Raw genomic sequence first — 12,126 nt, forward strand, 5'->3', positions numbered from 1 at the left:
CTTTTTCCTGGAGTGACAATAGCCCCTAAGGCCCTTGGGGTCTCAGTGATCCAGAAATGGGCTGACACTTGCAGCAGGAGGAATAGTGGTGATAGGCAGATACTTGTCACCCATTGCATCATCACCACAGAAGAGAGGAACCTCATCTTGATGCTCCACTGGCAGGTGTATAGGCTCAGTCTCCTGGGTAATATTTCTATCTCAGTCTAGAGTGTTCCCCTTTCACTCTGCCTCCAATAGGCTAGACTCCTGGTAGCCCAAGGGTGTGCTTCTCATTTTGACTTCAAAGTTTTGTTTGGGTTTCTATTGACATTTGTAATTCCTCTTTAAGAGATTGAAAATAAAATTTTCTTTCCTAAGTGAATATATATGATACATATATATGTATACATATATACACAAATTTATGTATGCATACCCATATATACATATGTAGGGACATATACATGTCCTAAAAATCTTAGCGGAGTTTTAAACTATTGAACAGGTGAACAGGTGACTCTCAAAGGAAAAAATCCAAATAATCAACAGCAGTATTAAAAAAAAACTCCAAAAATTACTAATAATTAGACAGATACAAATTAAACAATTCTGATGTTCTACCTCACAGCCTTGAGATTGGCAAGATGATAAAAAGGAAAATGACAATTTTTGGAGGGGATAAGAGAGAGCAAACACACTAATGCATAGTTGATGGAGCTATAAATTGATTGAGTTATTCTAGAAATATATAGCAGCTCTGTTTTGCAGTGGTGAAGAAATGAAAACTCAAAAGATGCCCATCAATTGGGAAATGGCTGAACAAAGCATGACTGTTATGGAATATCATTGCGTTGTAAGAAATGAAAAAGATAGTTTCAGAGAATCCTTGGAGGACTTGTTTAAACTAATGAAGAATTACGTGAGCAGAACCTGTATACAGTAACAGCAACATTGTAAAGGAAAACACTGTTGAAAGACTTAATAACAATGATCAATGCAATGATGAACTATAATTCTAAAGAGCAGATATTGAAGCATGTTATCCATGTTCAAGAAACAAGTGATGGACACAAGATGAAGAATGTGACCATATTTTTGGACATGGCCAACAGATGAATATGTTTTGCTTGACCCTGCATATTTGTTACAAATATTTAATTTTTTTCTTTTTTTCTAATTGGGAAAAGATGTTGGGGAGGAAGAAGAAGGGGACTAGCAGAAAAATTGGGAAAGAAAAGAGAGTCATTGGAGTATTTTTTAAATGTACAGAAGAAAAGAGAAGGAAAGCCAGAAAGAAGCATAGATAGCTTTGAAAGCTACATGTTGAATTTATTATATACATAAAATAGAAAGCTATACATAATAAAGATTCATGCTTTCATGTGCAATTACTATTCTGTGTTATATAGGAAATACTCATTTTATTTTGTGTTTAAGTTAAGAATTTTAAGTGATTTCCAGCATATATTTCTACTGAAAGAAAATTTTTTAAATTAATGCTTCAGTTTAAGGGGGGAAAGTTAAGGGAGCAGAATAAAGACAGAAAGAATATATCAATTACTTCCTGAAAAAAAATACCAAAAGGAAAGCTTTCCTTTTCTCCATTGGAGCCAGTATGAATAAATGATTTGGTGGAATTCAATTGTTTGACAAATTGAGTAAATGTTTTATAGATTTAGTTGTATTTATATTAGCACCTAAAGACAATTAAGTCTAGGGCAGGAAGAATGCAAGAACCAAAATAACCTGCCACACAGGAGTTTCTTATTGGAGAGAAAAACAGTAGGAAAAGAATGAATAATTAACATTACAATTGAAATATGAAAGATTTGGAAGCAAAAAAGTTTAAGTTTGAGAAATTATTAGTACTGTGACAAAAGGAAATATTATTGGCAGGACATGAGAAATACAGCAACTTACAAAAGAGATCATCTGATTTGCAAGACATTTGCAAGCTATTAGACACATTCAGTAACCTAAATGGGGATGGGGGGGGCAAGCAGAGAACACTCATAAAAAACATTTCTATCTATTAGAAACTGAGATTTCTCTCTAGTGAGTTGGGGGGTCAGAGAGGGTGGCAATGTCAAATTTCAAATGGTTATCAAGTTTAATTACACAGATATTATTCTCCTAGTATAAAGTTGGGAAGGGAAGATGGAATCATGGAATTTAGAATTGAACAATTTAAGTTGAGCTCTGCATTGGATTTGATAGTTTAGTTGGGATAAATTATTATTTATTGCTTGGTGATCTAGGCTATGGATAGTAACTGATAAACAAAAGTGAATAATGCAGCTATGAAATCTTCTGTGCTGAGGTTTTGAAAACAAATAATATGGAATGACAAAATTTGGAGACATGGCCATGGAACCTTTTGTTTTGTTTTGTTTTGGTTTGGTTTGTTTTTCCCTATCCATAATAATATAGTTACACCGAACTGGACTAATTTTATTAGGTTGATGGAAAAAGTTGTGTTTTAAGTTTTAGTGGTTCATAAAATTGTTTTATTGTCAATACTGTGTTTAGAGTTTTAGATAAAATTGTGGAAAGTATTATAAAGTGGTACAATTAATACTTAAGAATGATACTTAGAGTGTAATAAGAATATAACTTGAAGGGGTCGGATCCTCTTTGAACTATATGCTCATGTAATTGAAATGTTTGAAATATAGTGCTTCCTCTGGCTAATGACTGACCATATTTTTAAAATGGGTATACTCTGATATATCAATAGTTAATTTTATCTTGGCAAACACCAGGAGATCATCCAAAATAAATAAATAAAGATGCAATTAAGTTTTGAAAGGCATTAACTATGATCTCAAATTAGTGGCTTCAATCTCGTAACAGCAGACAGAACAAATGTGATAGTTTATTGCTTATAAATTAGTTAAAAGACAACTCAGGTAGCTGAGACATTTTCATGAATTTTCACATAAAGATAAACTTAAGTCATGAATTTTAAACCTACCTATAATTGAAATCAGAAATGAATGGACGTTTGGAGGTCCTCTGAACATGATAATTAAAGAATTTAATTTGGACTTAAAAATTCAGATTAACTATGGGAAAACAATTCTATATGTTTTATGAAATTTCTGTCTCTAGACAATTTATCCATGCAAAAGACCTGTGCGTGTGCATGTACGCACACACAAGCAAAACTGAGTCCTCTCCCTCACTTCCTACCGTATTGAAAGGTGGTACTTCTAAATAGAATTTGTTAAGGAGTTTGATGTTGTGAATAGGAAATGCTCTTTTAAGAGCACAAAGAATACAGAAATAAACAAATCTAGCTACTGGGATAGGGACTGTTCAACAAAAACTGCTGGGAAAACTAGAAAGCAGTCTGGAAGAAATTTGATTCAGACCAATTTACACTACAACATCAAAATAAACTTCAAAATGAATACATGACAAATATAAAACATCACATCATAAACAAATTAAAAAAGCAAGAAAGAAATTAGTTTTCAAATATATAGATAGGGGAAGATTTCATGACCAAACAAGGGATAGAGAGGATCAAAAAAGATAAAATGTACCATTTTGATCACATAAAATTAAAAAGGTTTTATGCAAACAAAACAAATGCAGCTAAGATTAAAAGGGAAATAGTTAACTCTGGGGAAAATCTTTTCAGCAATTTCTCTGACAACAACTTTCCTTTCCAAAATATATGTTACTGATTCAAGAATAGGAGCCATTCTCTAATTGACAAACGGTCAAAGGATATGAACAGGCAGTTCTCAAGGGAAGAAATCCAAGCTATCAATAGCCAGACAAAAATTTTCCAAACACTGACAATATGGAGAAATACAAATTAAAGTAACCCCAAGGTTCTATCTTATAACCCATAAGTTTAGAATAATTTACAAAAAAAGGACAACAAAGAAACACTAGGGGAAAATACAATTATTGCTTCCACATTATGACTTTCCTCATCATGATTTCAATATATCACGGGTCAGCATAAGAAATTAAATGGGAATTTGGGAGAAGTTTTGCAGAAGCCACAGATGACACACAAGGACCAGCAGAAGAAATAGAAAAAGTTTAGAAATTCAGAAATGCATAAAATATATGTATAATATTGTATAACATCAACATATTTTATCTTTTAATGCCACATTCAGACTTCTTCTCTGGTATAAAGGGAAGGCCAAAAAAATTTAGGAGGATTTTCCAGATCATATGAGGCATTGTGCCCCTAACCCCCAGGATGTGGAAGGGATAATTATAGACACATTAATGCACTGCGAGTAGAGTTGTAAATTGGTTCATTCTGGAAATAATTTTGGAATTTTGCCCCCAAAGTTACTAAAATGTACATACCCTTTGGTTTAGCAATACTATTACTTAGCTTATACAGCCAAAAGAGAGCAAAGAAATGTGAAAAAGCACCCATTTGCACAAAATATTTATGGTAGCACATTTTGTGATGGCAAAGAATTAGAGATAAAATGGGTACTCATCAATTGGGGTATGGCTTAACAAATTATGGTATATGTAATGGAATAATATTGTGCCATAAGAAATCATGAAAGGGACAACTTCAGAGAAACCTGGGAAGATTGATATGAACTGTTGTAGTATAATTTCAGCAGAACCAAGAGAATAATTTATATAATAAAAAAAATATTGTAGAAAGGATCAACTTTTAGAGAGTTAAGAACTCTGATCAATTCAATACCAACCATAATTTCTGAGGACTACAGGGTACATTTGTAAACAAGTCATGATATCTTTTGATATTAATATTAACTGTAAAAGATAATTACATATGGCTTTAATTATAAGCACTAGAACTTAACAGATCAAGTGTAATCTCTTGGATCACAAACTTGACATGTCTTTTAATCCTTATAAAAGGATTACATTGCCAAATCATCAATTCACCACGCTAGCATAACAATCCTAGGAAATGCTAAATGGTACATCCCTTAACCAATTCATAGTGAATATTCTACCAAAAAAAAATTTCTGACCTTTACCCAGGATCAAACAGATTTGAAGGAGTCTTGTCATTATATGCCTCAGAAAGGTCAGTCTATGACTTTCAGATCAGGACCTGGCAGAAATTACCAGAATGTCTGGCACAAAGAATTAGAGTACCCTGCCAACCTATCTAACCCTGTGACTGAATCCAAATAAAAGGCTATCAACATAAGACTTAAGTAGAATCCTGTTGTAAGGGCCTATACTAGATTCTCCTCATCATCAACTACACAACGAAGCCCCAAGGCCTTGATATTTACATGTCACACTGCAATCTTGTCACATTCCTGGGATATATGAGCCTTACTATGCCCTCCTGCTTGTGACTATTGAATCCTCAGATCCAAAGCACCAAAAGACAAGTTCAGCAGTGGAAAGAACTTTGGGACCTTGGATTGGTAACATCTTTGACATTCAACAAAATGACAAACAGTTAAATATGACCAACTACAGGGTTTATTAGATATGGGCTCTTGCCTAGGGAACGTGTGGGGGAGGGTGTATTAGGGAGAAACCCATGTAGGTCCATAATCCTGAACATCACACAGATCAGAAAGATTACTTACTAGTCATCAATGGAGTTTTATACCTTAATAGGAAATCATTTTTTAAACTTTTACCTACCATTTTAGAGAGAACAGAGTGATGATAATATAGGCCATTAGCATAGATCACAAGTGGAATTAGGATTAATGAGAGCTATGTGGAAAACGTCTTAAACAATTCCTTGGAAGAAAGTGCTTACAAAAAAGATTTTATCTTCCCTAAAGTTTGAGGGGATATGTTTCAAAATTATTGGCTTGAGCAATTTCTATAATTTTCTAAATCTTTTGAGACAGCCTCCCACTTGGCAGCTACTTCAATCCTCTGGTCTGATTTCATTGGCCATTTCAGAATTTTATACCTGTAAGTAATGCCTCTTGCTGTCTCTTCAAATGACTCATGATGGTATTGAAATACAAAAGTCATTGGTAATTTTGGAGCAACATCTGTTTTTCAAAACTAAAATCCAGAATAGAAGGAAATGATACTGACTTTAGAATAAGTTGAAAAAAAATGGTCACCATGTTCTCTGGAAGCAGAATCTATAACTGCAGCCTCTGCTTTTTTTTTTTTTTTTTTTTTTTTTTTTGGTTTTATCCTTTTCACAGTCACTAACAAGAGAATGGATAATGGGATGGTAGATTCAGAGCTAAAAGGAAGCCTAGAGACCATCTAGTCCAATCCATTCATTTTATAGATTAAAAAAACAAAAACTGGGACCCAGAGAAGTTAAATAATTGCCCCAACTCAAGCAGTTAGTAACTGGTATAGCAGAAATACAGATCCAACTTCAAATCCAGGACCCTTTCCAATGTATCACACTGGGCATCAATAAATAGTAAGCATGGTGTAATCTTCTATTCTCTACATATTTCATTCAACTGTGTGATTGTAAATACATTTCAACAACCAATGCTCTCTGCTAGACCCTAGATCATCTTAATTCAAGTGCCAATTTTTTCTTTTCCCTTTTTTTTTCTTTTCTTTTTAACATTATAACCTACTACCCAGTTTTTTAAGATAGAATTGTGGAACTTTAGCTATGTCTGATAAGAATCCTCTAATGTTTTAGTGTTCTGGGGTATGGTAGTGTGTTCAAGTAGTTTGAAAAGAGTATATTTATAGGAAGGGAATGAGAAGGGAAGGGTCAATTCTATGCCTGCACCCCACAGCAGGAACTAATGCCAAATATCAAGCTAAGTGAACAATTAATTTCCTGAATCACTGGCCTGTATCCTTATCCCAGCAAGTTTATGGCTTTGTCATTGGGTTGGTGACTTTCACAGTATGGAACTATCATAGGATCAATAGCTATTTGAGTCATGTGGGCAGCCTGAACTGTCTCAGGTACTGATTCCCCAAATCACTCACATTGCTTTAAGTTGCCCTGGGATATTTAGATCAGTTTTTCAACTGGCGTTTTTCTGGGACTTGGAATTTTTAGTCATTGGAAAAATCTTGTTGTGAACTGAAAACAAGAATTCAACATGTGCACTTCTAATAACTCACAAACCTAGACAGCAAAATTTTGCTGGGAGTGAGAGTTTTATATTTCTTATGAACAGATAAGTTTTTTTTAAAAGAATAGGAAAAAAACATAAAATTTGATCATAGATATGAATTCAGTGCTCCCACCTCCATGCTTTCTCCAAGAGTTCTCTCCCTAATAGTAATAATATTAGCAATAATAATAATAAGGCACATACTAAATGTTTACTATGTGCAAAGCACTGTGTTAAGTACTAGGGATATATGTGGAATCTTAAGGTAGCCTCTGCTCTACAGGAGCTCACTTTCTAAAGGGAGAGACAACATATGAGAAAGGTTCAGCTGTAAGTCAGATGGAAAGTCTTTAGGATACAACAGAGAAGCAGATGGTAATGTCTCTTCTTTAATGTCATTTCCACCGATAAAATGTCAGTTTCTGATGCTGAAACATTTGACAGTGCCAGGGATTTTGGTGGCAAGAACTTTCTTTTCTGGATCTTCTGTAACTATGACTGTAAAACATACAAGAACAGATGACGGGCTGTATGTGTAGGACACTGAGGCTTCCAAAGCTTCTTTCCCACAATAACCCATTGAGGTCATGGTGAAAATTTTATTATCTCCCATATTATAGGGGATAGAACAGGCAGCCAGGTGGCACAACAGATAGAGTGTTTGACCTGGAGTCAGAAAGACCTAAGTTCAAATCAGATTTCAGATATTCATTAGCTATGTGACTTTGGACAAGTACTGAATGTTTTCTGCACATTTCTGGCAATACTTAGTGTCTAGTATTCTTGAATAGATATACAAATATTTTTATATTGTGGGGAAAACTGTATTATAGTATTTGAAAAACCTTATTAATTATCATACTGTTTGAACATAGCTTTGAACATTGTTTAACCCAAAGCTTACTCATAGGCCATGCTGGCCCCAGAGGCCCTCCAGAGAAGTCAGGGGTTACTACACAAAAAATGGTGGGGACTCTACCACCCAAAGTTCACATTTTGGATTTGTTCAATAGCTTGTGTTTTGACTTTGCCCAAACTTTTTTGAATGTATATACTTATCTGATGATACACATCTCAAGCAACCTACCAAAACCAACCTTTTTGGAAATTGCCTACTTCCTTTTCTGAATTTAGCAGTTAAATTGTTTACCTCAAATAAATTTAGAATTGTTGCAAAAAAAAAGATGAGGAAATTGAGACAAACAGAGATTAAAATGCCCAAGGTCACCACCCACTCAGTTTGTACTCTTGTTTGAATGCTATATAACATGAAACTTATAAGGATTTAGAGAGAGTCAGCTACATCTTTTTCCAGCTCTCCCCTTTGTCAAATTGTCTTATTAAAATTCTTCTTAAAAAAACATTTTTAGGTTTCAGGTGTTTCTAGACCATAAATATAGAGTTACTAATGCCTCTACTTGCTCAGTAAGCACCATATGAACAGGAATTTTTCTAGGCTTCCACCATAAGACAATGGGAGTCAAGGGTTAGTGATAAGGGCAATAATTCAAATTGTCCGCAGATAGTGACAAAGTGCCTTGCACATGTTAATTGTTTAATACAAGCTTGTTGAATTAAATACTAGAATATTAACAAAAATGTACAATACAGCATAAAAAGTAGATTTATCTAAAAATCAAAGCACCTTTGACATTTGATATTCTACATTGATCCACTGAATAATTACAATAATAGTTAACATTTATATAGTGCCTATTATGTGCCAGCCACAGTGCTAAATATTATCTCATTTGATCCTCACAACAACCCAGTGGAATAAGCAGCATTATTTTACAAATGAGGAAACTAAGGCAGACATTAAGTGACTTTCTGAGGTTGTATTTAAACTCAAATCTTCCTGACTCTAGGTCCAGTGCTGTAGTCACCATACCACCAGCTCTCTCAGATATAGAAGACTATATAATCAGTTAACTTTATCATAAAATTATTTGTATAATAACACTTTGTATCTTAAATCTACATCCACAGGTTGAATCATTGAGGAAATTTTGGGACAGAAATATAACACTTACATACACTCTTCTTCCTCAGAATTAGGTCTGTATTGTCTATTAAAGAGTTTTAATAGATTCAGTTAAACTTACAGCTCTGAAATTCCTTCTTTTGACTTTGTGTTTTTTTTTTTTAATTTTTAGGCAATTGGGGTTAAGTGACTTGCCCAGGGTCACACAGCTAGTGAGTGTCAAGTGTTTGGTCTGAGGCCGGATTTGAACTCAGGTCCTCCTATCTTCAAGGCTGGTGCTCTATCCACTGCACCACCTAGCTGCCCCTCTGAAATTCTTTCAATAAAGGTTAAAAATGATAAAGCTAGTAAAAAATTATTTTCACTCTCATTTTAACATGTAGCGTAAACCAGAGGTGATAAATATGTGTCACTTCTGAAAATTCTAGAAAATTCTAGTCACCTTTTGAAAATTCTAGTGAAGTATTAGTTTTATTTTGAAGAGGGTATTTGATTCTTTGTCATATCACAAAGATGGACCAGTATTATAAAATTATTTTGTTGAGAAAAAATATTGTCAATTGACAAAAATTTTAGAACAGGCTGGCCTTAAAGACCATATATTATCCAAGAGTAATATTTTGTAAATGAAGACCCTGAGGGCTACAGAGGTTAAGTGACTTGCCTAAGGTCATAAAAGTAGTCATAGGCAGAGCCAGGATATGAACCCAGGTATTCTGACTCTAAATCCAATTTGTCATAGAAAAAGTGGAAGACCACAGGGGATAGAGAATTAATTTCTGGGTTGAAGATGTGCAAGTATATAGCAATGGCCAGGCTTCTGTTTTCAATGTCAGTCAGTCAGTCAATAAACATTTATTAAGTGCTTATTATTTGTCAGGCATTCAAAAAAAGGCAAAAGTCAGTCTCTGGCCCCAAAGGATCTCATAATCTAAAGGGTGAAACAACACACAAATATATGCAAACAAGCCATATACAGGATAAAAAAGGAAATAATTAAGAGAAGGAAGGTACTAGAATTAAAAGGCTTGAGATGGGCTTCCGCCAAGATCTGAGGAGTCATGTGGCAATGTAAAAGTAAAACAGAAAAGAAAAGTAAAGAGAGATTGTTCAGGAATCTGCTTCTTTAGCTCTGTTGCAATGCATGGAGGAGGGGCAGCACTGCTGTATATGGTGAGCACAAGCAGTAGAAAGAAGAATTGAGCTCGACCAAGCTCATGCCAAGCAGGGATGGGATAGACAGCTAGAAGTAGCTAGAGGAGGAGGAGATTAGCCTGAGTCCATCTCCGGATGATAAACCAGCTGCAATTGGTGAAACTGAATAAAACCCAGTCTACTGCTCTTTTTTCTCTTTCTTCACCAGAACACAGCCATGGGAAATTTCCACCAAGTGTTTAAATCTCTGCTATTTTTCCTCCGTACCCACCCAGATTGGCTGAAATGAAGGGGGGGGGCATATCTGTCCCAATTGCTGTGCACTGTTTTAATATTTATTTGCATTTCTATGCTACTCGATACTACTAGAGGAGTAGATCTAAACCTATGAATTCATAGGTTTGAGATTGAGAACAGAGTACATCAAGGGAAATGGATATTCAAGTCAGTAAGAGAAAGTTTTGTATTTGGTGGGGTGGGGTGGGGTGGTAATTACTGAATATATCCCAAAGCATACTTGCCAAAATGCTTTGGAACATGGAGAAAAAGTTAACAAGGATAGAAGTGGGGGATGGGTATAGAAGGACAGTTGGCATAGCAGTCCTGAGTTCACCTTTTGACACTTCTTTTGACGTAGTGTCAGGCAACGCTCCAGCATCTACATCTATGCTCAGCTTTATGGAGAATGCAATATCCTATGCTGATGAAATCATATTTCCATTAAAGTATTAAATTATGGATTGTCTTCTTATTGTACTGTATTTTAATTTTTGTTTTTACTTTGGATAAGGTGTTTCTCTCCCTACCCCACTATACTATATTATTGCACATAGAAAATATTCCTAAAGATTCAATTGTCCAATTTTTTTTATCTTTACCTGCCACCATAGAATTGTTCTCGATCAGTGGTGTAAAACTCAAGTAGAATTGGGTCCTTGCAACTGCATATTAACTTAGAAACCCTAAATTAACATTATCTAAGTTGTATTGTGTTTTTATTTATTTTATTAAGCATTTCTTAATTATATTTTAATCTGGTTCCTGCCGCACTTGGGAGTTTTGCTGTGGTGCCTCCATTCTAATTCCTGCCTTCTTACAGTTAGCTTTTTGTTCTGCTGTCAATGCCTGCTGCCCAACGTCCTTTGTGCTCCCAATTTTCACAGCTGCCACCTCCCCTGCTTATCACCTCTGTCTTCCCTCTTCTCTCTGCTTTTCTTCTTTCTTGATTTTCCTGTCATTCTAGGACTTTGGGGTTTTTTGAGGAAAAGTTATTTTGAGGATGGTTCCAGTTAATCCAAGAGCTGTTTTCCTCCTGTGAGAGAAATTGAGCAATTACTTCATAACGAATGTAATCTTCAAGTGTCTGAATCATTTTGAGTATACACGTATAAATGTGTATATATATGTATACATGCATTCATGCATATGTGTATATGCTTATACATTGCTTTGTCATTAAATCACTAGAAGCTAGGCTGTCATGTGAGGGTGATTAGGCAAACATCTGAATAAGGAAGGGCAATCCCTTCCTGGGAGTAAAGGGTTCAGGGTCTCAATCAGGAAGAGTGCAAGCACAAACTAAAAAACCAGACCACATTGGTACCAGGGAGTCTGAGGACAGAAAACATCAAGTTTCTGATATAAACAGGAAAAAAATGATTGTCCAAATAGTGATTCAGGCTAGACAAACCCAGCTAGATCAGGAGGTGAAACAAAAATGCTTTGGAGTTAATTTTACAGCTCTACCTATGTTTCCAAAATCTCAGTCCTATTACGGTAATTGTCCTTATTTGCAACCTTTCCTCTCTATGCCAATGTCTCCTCTTGACTCTATCATGCCTGGTAGACCATGGGATTATACAACTTTGCTTCCAAAGTGGTGTTTTGTGTGTGTGTGTGTGTGTGTGTGTGTGAGAGAGAGAGAGAGAGAGAGAGAGAGAGAGAGAGAGAGAGAGAGAG

The 12,126-nt window shown here is 35.1% G+C and overlaps 1 pseudogene; it reads left to right on the plus strand.

Annotated features, from left to right (window-relative positions):
• Positions 1-12,126, plus strand: part of LOC114052019 — an 84,642-nt pseudogene that overhangs the window by 1,780 nt on the left and 70,736 nt on the right.

Source organism: Vombatus ursinus, unplaced genomic scaffold (assembly GCF_900497805.2).
Source record: "Vombatus ursinus unplaced genomic scaffold, bare-nosed wombat genome assembly UNPS02014807.1, whole genome shotgun sequence".
NCBI lineage: Eukaryota > Metazoa > Chordata > Mammalia > Diprotodontia > Vombatidae > Vombatus > Vombatus ursinus.